The following is an 8,569-nucleotide window of genomic DNA, read 5'->3' as shown; positions in this document are numbered from 1 at the left end:
TGCTCGGTCTCAGCTCCATTGATCACGTTGCTGTGAAGAGTGATGGACTTTGGTGCGGGGTGAGAGCAGTGAGCATGTTCTAATTCTTCTCCGATCCATTTTAATTTGACTCGATATTGATAACTTCTCCTCCGGAACCTTCTGTTGCACTACATTGTGCAGGTCAGAGTGCAGAATGGAGTAAACACCCCGCTACAGCCATTGAACAGTATTCATCATTCTGCTGCAGGCAGACACAATTGGAGACATTTATAGATGCATTCATGCCTTCTGTATGCGAATATGTTCAAGTGCAGTGATTACTTCTAACTGAAGGTTATGTCGATACAAGCATTAATGGATACTCTGAGCAAATAGCTGAGAAAAGAATTATTTGATTAAGTTGCTTTAACACTCAGCTGGCTCTGAGTTTGTCGCCATCAATCAGAATGACCACTCGCATTTCAGTGACTGATGCTGAGGTGGCAAATGCAAGGATGGCTCCTTGTGATGGGAACTTCATCTTGGACGAGGACTTTATCGTACACATCGATGTGCCCTGCAAACATGCTAGTTCTCATTCCAACGCCATTAACCAGTACTATTTCCCTTTCTTCGATATTTTACTCCAGTTCATGCCTCATAAATGTCATCCCCATCTGTCGAAGCATTAATCTCTGTGAGGCTGGGGCCCAGTGACTGTCCAAAACAAACCAGTCTTGTTGAACTGCTCCCCTGCTGAACAGTAGAAGCTTGGCAGAGAGAGAAAACAGAAGTATGGATTGGGAGGGAGAGAGGAGGGATGTCTGTCCATTTTTTTTTTTTTTTTTGAGTGGGGGATGCAGCAGCAGCAGCAACAGTGGGGTCTCCAGTGGGAAAAATATCAGCAGCATTATGGAGTGGGGCTGAGCCTGCCATCATTATCAATGAGAGGAAGAGGCCTGTCAGAGCGCACAAAGGAGAAAAAGACAATCCCAGACAAAGAATAACGGGAGGGATGGAGGGAAGGAGAGAGGGGAGAAAAAAAAAGAGGGCAAGAGAGAAACAAGTGAGAGACAGAGCGAGAGAGGGATTAAAAAGCATTCCAATTAGAAATGGAAGAGGCAGTGAAGGAAAGAGCTAAGAGATCACTGATGAGAGAGTTAGATAAACCACCACAAACACACTGGCAAATTGAAAGAGATGTTGAAAAGATAGCAAGCTGGAAAGAGAAAGACAAAGACAAAAGACAAAGAAGATGCAAGAGCAAGCAAAAAAAAAAAAAAAAAAAAGCAGAGGCCAAAGAGAAATTAATTAATGGCTTTGAGGAGAATGAGGCGAAGAAGATCAATAGGGAAAAAATAGACAATGGGAGACAGAATTAGATGAAAAGGAGAAAAACGTCCTGTCACAATGGCACATCAGAGCCCGCATGTGGCTCCACTTGATAAGAAGCGTCGTTGCCACCCTCCATGTTGGCACCCGAGTGCCTCCTCCTCTCCCTTCCCCAACCATCTGCCCCACACAAACACACCAAGCTGTCCATCAGCGGCTCGGAGCTCACCGCCGGTTGCCAGTTTTGTGACATCAGCCCCAGAGTCCGGCTCCCGATGACCACGAGGGGGCCCCCAGATCGGTGACATCACCGGCCCACGAGCTGGAAGGTGCCAAACAGTTAGCTCCCACAGAGGAGGATCTGAGTCATGTGAGCCGAGACTCCAACCACAGTGGCCTAATGGTTATTCTGGACCAGGCACAGAGAGAAACAGAAACATGGAGAACAAGTTCACAAGTTCCGCTCTCCTCCCTCTTCCCTCCAAACTCTCCCCTCCCTCCCTCCCCCTCCTCGTCTTTCCATCTAAAATGGCTGTGAACAGCTGTGGGTATTTGAGTTCGGCTTACACACCACCCAGCAGGGTAGCACCCGCTGGCCAGGAATGACTGACAACTGACAAAGAGGAGATAGGCGTGGAGCACAGCGTGGCAAAGTTCGACACGAGCATTAATGACAAGCAGAAATCCGCTCACCAAGAATAGAACCTTCCATGTTATCCGACGTCGCCTCCAAGTAAATGTGTTACATTCATGACATTTTATGTCGCTTTGATTCGTCATTTATGCTACAAAAAACATTTTATAAATAGTGGAAAATGCCTGTCGTATTTTTCCAGAGCTCATCCAGATGTCTTCAAGTCGCTTGTTTTGTCTGACAAAGCCCAAAGATATTTGAAATAGAGAGAAGCAGCAGATTCTCACATTAAAGGAGCTGGACTGAGCATCTGGCCTTTTTTTTTTTTTTTTTGTCTAACTCTCTAAGCACCAAACCTGATGGTGGGTTTGAAAGGAATGCTACGTTTAAAAAAAACATTTTAAAAAAATCACCATGTATAAGAGCTGGAAACTGTAAAAACAGAAAGAACTGTTGGATTCTACACTCTCTGACAGTCCTTGAACAACTCATGGGTGACTTATTGTGGAATCAGAAAATGTACCCAAATCGAAGCTTAAAATATTCAATTAAGATCACTTTATTCTACATGTCTTACTTTAAATATTGCCCAAAATAAACCGTTTGCTTTCACAAGATTTTGTAAAAACAAGAAATTCAGTGCTGATTGGTGCAACCATCAAGCTACAAGTGACTCAGCTGCGACCAATCATCACATGACAAAAATTCAGTAACTTTTGGCTGATTTGGGTTGAACTGCAGGCTGTGTTTACACAGAGCACATAGGAGACGAGAATGGAAACAAGTTAAAAATGTAAGTAGTAAAATATCTACAGTAAGTAGAGTCACCATTTGTTTTAAGTATTGGTAACACCTGTGGACATGTGGAAAAATTTTGTGCATGTAAGTCCAGGATTTTTGTACAATACAGAATCAAAGAACTGCCATTTTTTTCCTCCTTTTTTATGATTTATGTCACCATACTTCTAGCCATGGCTGTGTTGTTTCCACAGAGGTGCAGAACTTTATACTGCACATAAAAATGAGCCCACAGTGATTAAAATGGGACGAAAAAGGAAAATGTCTAGAAACTGCTTGAGGTTCACAGCTACCCAACCTCGCATCAAAAGTGTAACTTTTGTCCTACCTTCTTCTAATTTCAAGTCTAAAAGACTAATGCTCATTTAATCCATTGCTGTTTAATCATTCATCCTTTAAGAATACAACCAGGTCTGTTTTTGTGCACACATACTCAAAGAGCGGAAGAAAGGTAGCATCATATCCATGGCAACACATCACTCAACAAAAGGAGTGACCGACATTAAAAAAAAAAAGATTAAAGCCAACAAGACATCCTCAGTTGGTCAGAGTAAAAAAAAATCGAGAGCACTTAGTTTTTGCTTCTCACACACGTGTTACATCCCAACACAAACTCGATATCAGGTAAGGGTGGAAGTGTTCCTGCACTGCCTGGCAGTATATAGGAGAAGCTATAACAGTTCTTCCTGAGCCCGGGCAGGTATCCAAACAGCCTACACAGGCTTTGATGAAGTGCCCTGTCATGATGTCAGCCTCCACTGGTCTCCAGCTCACCTGGGACCTCCCTCACTCTTAACAACTCCTGGCTGAGAGGAAAGAAATTTTCAAAAAAGAAGAAAAAAAAAGGGGGATATAACTGGCCTCTTCATCTGCCGCCTTTTCCCTCACTCCTCCTCATATCGTAACAGTAAGAACTCAAGACACAGATTAATTCCTATCTCCTCTTTTCTCTCCTTCATCTCCCTCTCCTTCCTCCTCCTCTCCTCCTCCTGCTTGCTGGCTGTCAGCAGGTTAAAAAATGGCTCGGCACTAGCAAGGGAGAAACAATTACTCATGGCGCAGGCTGTATAGACATTAGAAGCTCTGTACTCCTCTGCGATCTCAGGGCCATGTGTTTCTAATTAAATGGTGCACTGGAGGAATTATCAAAGCTTAGGATTGCATAATGAGCACTGGCAGAAATCTGCGGCAGGCGGTGACACTCTTTGTCTCAAGAGGCACACAGTGGTTATATTGAATTAAAATGGAAGCGTGTCAATAAGTGTCTGGGAGAAGCAATCATTTCTGTTGTGAGAGGATTCCCTCGCTGTATCTTAGACGTGTTATTTTAACTGTGAGGGATTTGTTCCAGTATCATTACTTAGCAGAATCCCTTTTTCTGACAAACCTGAGCTCTCGTGGTGGTCAGAGATTAAGGAAATCATTCAAGGGAGCGTTTCGCATTTGGCTGTTTCTATTCATAAATACGACTCTGCCTCCGTTTCTGTGCTCGTGTGATGATCACCAACACCTACCCTGTTTTTCCATCACAATCGCGCAACACCAGTTGGCCAGAGACGGCCGCGGACGATTCAGCTCGCCAAATGGAGGCATGTTCGTCCTTTACGCAGCGAGACACTTCTGTAATAGACGTCTGGCCAGCTTTTGTCAAACATCACACATGAGCCTGCGCACACATGTGAGCACACAGACACCCGCGCACACACAAACACACTTAAAGCCCGGTCTCCATGGTGATTGTTTTAGTGCCCATGTGAACTTGCCCCCTGCATCTGTTTCCGTTTGTTCCATGTGTAAAAAAAAAAGAAAAAGAAAAAGAAAAAAAACACAATTACTTATTCATAACCACATGACTATTTTCATTTTCTACACCATTCTGTGAACGCCATTAATGAGAACAATAAATACTGCGGCCAGAATACAACACCAAGAAATAAGTACAAGCAGTTCTTTCTTTTTTGTTTGTTTTACAAGCACGCAATCTTTTTTTGTTAAATCCTGCTCTTGCTGAAGACGTTATTCACATTTTCGCCACTGATACGCACCATCGACACGGCGCACAGTCCAAGTTGAAGGTTTTACACTTCTAACAAGGAGAGAGGCTTAGAAAGGGATGCCTGCCCTGCTGAGTGCCAAAACGACCGTTTAGAGCACCGAGCCCATCTGGTGGTTAAACCGAGAATCACATGTGGGTTACATTCCGCTTTTCAGTGTCATTTTACTTCACCCTAATCCTGTTATTTTAATGTTCTCTGCAGACTCCGGCCAACCCTCCAGTGTAAGTGCGGCTGAGGAGAATTGGATTCCCACGGGGGTGCATCTCCCGTGCAAACATACGTAAAAAGATAAGCCTGGACACACACACAAAAAAATGTGTGCAACTCCACGAGTAGCTAGAAGGACGCCAGGAGTAATGCGAGGCATGTGTGTCAGACACAGTCTATGGAATGTGTAGCATGAATCCTGCTCTGGCAGAGGAAAAGCACTGAGTGTATGAGTTTGAGTGTCAGTGCAATGGTGCGCCGGAGTCATCCAGAGTTTTCTCTTGCGCACACACACACACACACACACACAGAGTTGCGGTCACGGTATTGGTGAAACTTTCCTTGCCACACAGAAGAAACAGCTTACCAATGTCTGCTGAACTGTCTGAACAGCAAAACCACACTCTGAGTTCAAACTGCCACAAATAAATCTTATGGCCATCTAGTCTAGAATTCACATCACCTGAGAGGAAAACCAAAAACAGAGGTTGGCTTTGGAAAGTTGGCTTTCTGTTCTTTTTTTAAAGGATTAGCTGCATTTGCACTTGTAATTCATTAATTGACAGCTCTGCTCGTGCATTACCTATATATGCATATGCAGATATTTATGGATATATTAAATAGAAGCATGATATCGGATTCCTGAGCCTGCATTTACACCTTGTAATGAAATGCATTTTCCCTGCACACGTGGTTATCAGATCTCAAATTAGATGGGCCAAGCGGGGTGACTTGTCAAACGTGGCAGGCGAGATGTTTTATTTTTATTTTGTTCTTTAATTGTGCGATGGCACTGAAGACAGCATCTCTCCTATCCCTGGTTAGCCAGCTGCTTTGTGAATTTGTGTCCGCACAGTGTTACAACATGTTTCTTCCCCACGTTGTAGACTGCTGTCATCCATTTTTAAATCCCTTTTTTTGCCAAGAAACACCTCCGACCTGACTGGTGCCACATGGAGAAGGAAAAACTTTCAACATGTGGGACTGATTTTTTTGAATGCATTCCGCCATGCATTTATGAGATAGAAAAGTCATCCAGATTAAGATCACATGTTAAAAGCAGAGGCCTGTACAACAAAGCAGAATCTGGGGTAACTCAGGACAACAACGGTGGTTCACTTCTTACATTGCCATGGTAACTTATCAGTTGTCTTGGAAAATGGCATCATCATTCGTAGGAGACCCCACAAATCTGAAGCTTCGTCAGTGTTCTGCAGTCTTTGGATGTCAGTATAATCCTAAAACAAACACTAATAAAGCCCTAAACTCTTCACGTCTTGACTTTATAAGATTAGCACTAAGCCTTGGTATTAATCTGAGTTACGTTTTTTTGTATTTGTTCTTTACTTGCTTCCAGCACCGTGTGACACCGCCAAGCAGCTGAAAAACCGTCTTACACACTATAAGAAATATCGCTCTGAATGGGAGATTGCTGAATCCGCTAATCCTCCACATCACAATGAAAATAGTTTTATTCCTACAACTGGATCATTCATTTCAATCCTTTATATATTTGTCCTTTTTGGGAGCAGCATAAAGGGACTACATCTTATATTTAGGTATACAGTCTTATGTGGCATTATGATAATTCAGCAGAAATACAAACATGAAACCTACATCTAAGGAACTTATATATCAGTAAAATCCCACTGATGTTGATTAACTCACATTCAGATTGTTGGCAATTTATGCCAGCTTCCCTTCCTGGTTTAGGCTGCAGCAGCATAACTAGTCAGCTGTCTTCCTTTAAGCCTCTATTACAGTTCTGAATCCCCCACATGGGTTTAGAGTTTGTCCTTTTTGAGAAAAATGCAGCTTTCGACGTGTCCACGTTTGAGACTGGTCATCTGGTGCCAACGCTGCTCCTTTCATGTGCCTCATCGTCGCCCGATTCAGAAACCCAGGGTTGACTTACAGAGTTAATAACTAGCTTCGTGTCTGACTGTGGTTGCTAGGTTTAGTGAAACCAGATTATAAAAAGTTACCCTGAGGCCGTTGGGAGCTTTTTATATACATTGCAAGCTATAAACCGAACTAACTAACTTGTAAAACTATCAAAAAGTGGGTAAAGAACGGAAATAACTCCTTTAAACTGCTTTTAAAATAGCAGGACATTGCTTGTAGAAGGTTGCTTATTTTACTCCTATTTGCTAAACGTAGCCATGTATACAGTTGAAAGGAAATCCACTTTTTTTCTAGCCAAATTATACATATCAAGTGCATATACTAGTATAGCTTTTTCCTCTAGGACGGTTACTCTACATGACAAAACCCTGAAACCGATGCTAGCTCTGTTTATAAATCACATCAGCTTGTAATCATTCTATTTGCAAGTATGCTCCACAGATGGGAAGCATCAGACACTAAGACCGACCACTACAACACTCAAAATCATGTTCGCTGGATGAATCCTGATTTATTGAGATGCTTACGATCTGAGTCAGTGTTGAAAGGAATATCCAGACGCCTGAGCCTCTGAAGCTCCACAGCTGCACACCTCACGGCCTGACACGCACCTTTCTGTCCGCGAGGAAGGAAATTGAGGACGACGCTTTGACACGTAAACAGCGTGACGCTCGCATGAAACTCCGCGCTGTGTTTATATATCTAAACCTGCGTGAGGGATTCATAAACGGCAAAATTATACTCGTATCAAGGCTGGGACAAAGATAAATACTTCGAATGCGCTGCTGTCGTGAATCTGTCAATTTGGATATTGGTTTTTGTAAACACACGATTTCCTGATCAGCCGCGGCACGGGGAAAAACATATGGTTGCCGCATTAGAGGTATTTAAGACTTGTGCGGAAGAATGTCAGATAATTCAGGCTGTAAGGAGTGATATGAGTGTTGACAGATGTTGGAGGAGTCAGAGAAGAAGATTTCAATCGTTGAGAGGGCTGTAATAACCCTCCGCTTCGGAAACAAGGCTCTTAATTGAAACTTCATATGTTGAAATGAAAATAAACGCACAGAACGGGGTCTAGTAGTTCCACATGCATCCCTGGACCGGCTACCTGCTGAGCAATTAGCTAATAAAGCCGAGAACGGAGCGGCACCTGGCTACATTTCAGAACTTCTCGATCCCTGCTCTACGTCCAGGCCTCTTAGATCCCCAGAACAGCTGCTTTGAAATGTTCCACAGTTAAGGCCAGCAGGTGAGTGAGATCATGCCTTTTCGGTAGCAGATCCAAAGCACTGGACTGGCCTTCCTCTATCAATCAAATGTTCCTCCTGCACTGATTGAAAAACCTCAAGATGTACATGTTTTCTAAGGCTTTCAGGTGCTCTTAGTGGTCTTAAGAATGTAGATGAACTCTTAACAAAGTCTTTACCTACTATTCTGTCCTGCTTTTCTGCACATATTTGGGTTGTTGCTTGTCTTGCAACATGTACAGCACTTTGGTAAACTCTGTTTTAACATGTGCTATATAAATTCACTTAAAACGGTTCTCGGCCTCACCCAAAAACAAGAGGCTCACAATTTGGTGCACAAATATATACTATAAAGCCTCAAATGTTTGAAGTAATCAAAGAAAAAGGGATAGGGAAGTTTCGAGCTGTTGTGCTTTTGCTTCCTT

This window comes from Stegastes partitus, unplaced genomic scaffold (assembly GCF_000690725.1).
Source record: "Stegastes partitus isolate 25-593 unplaced genomic scaffold, Stegastes_partitus-1.0.2 Scaffold315, whole genome shotgun sequence".
Classification (NCBI taxonomy): Eukaryota; Metazoa; Chordata; class Actinopteri; family Pomacentridae; genus Stegastes; species Stegastes partitus.
This window is presented reverse-complemented; position numbering follows the sequence as displayed.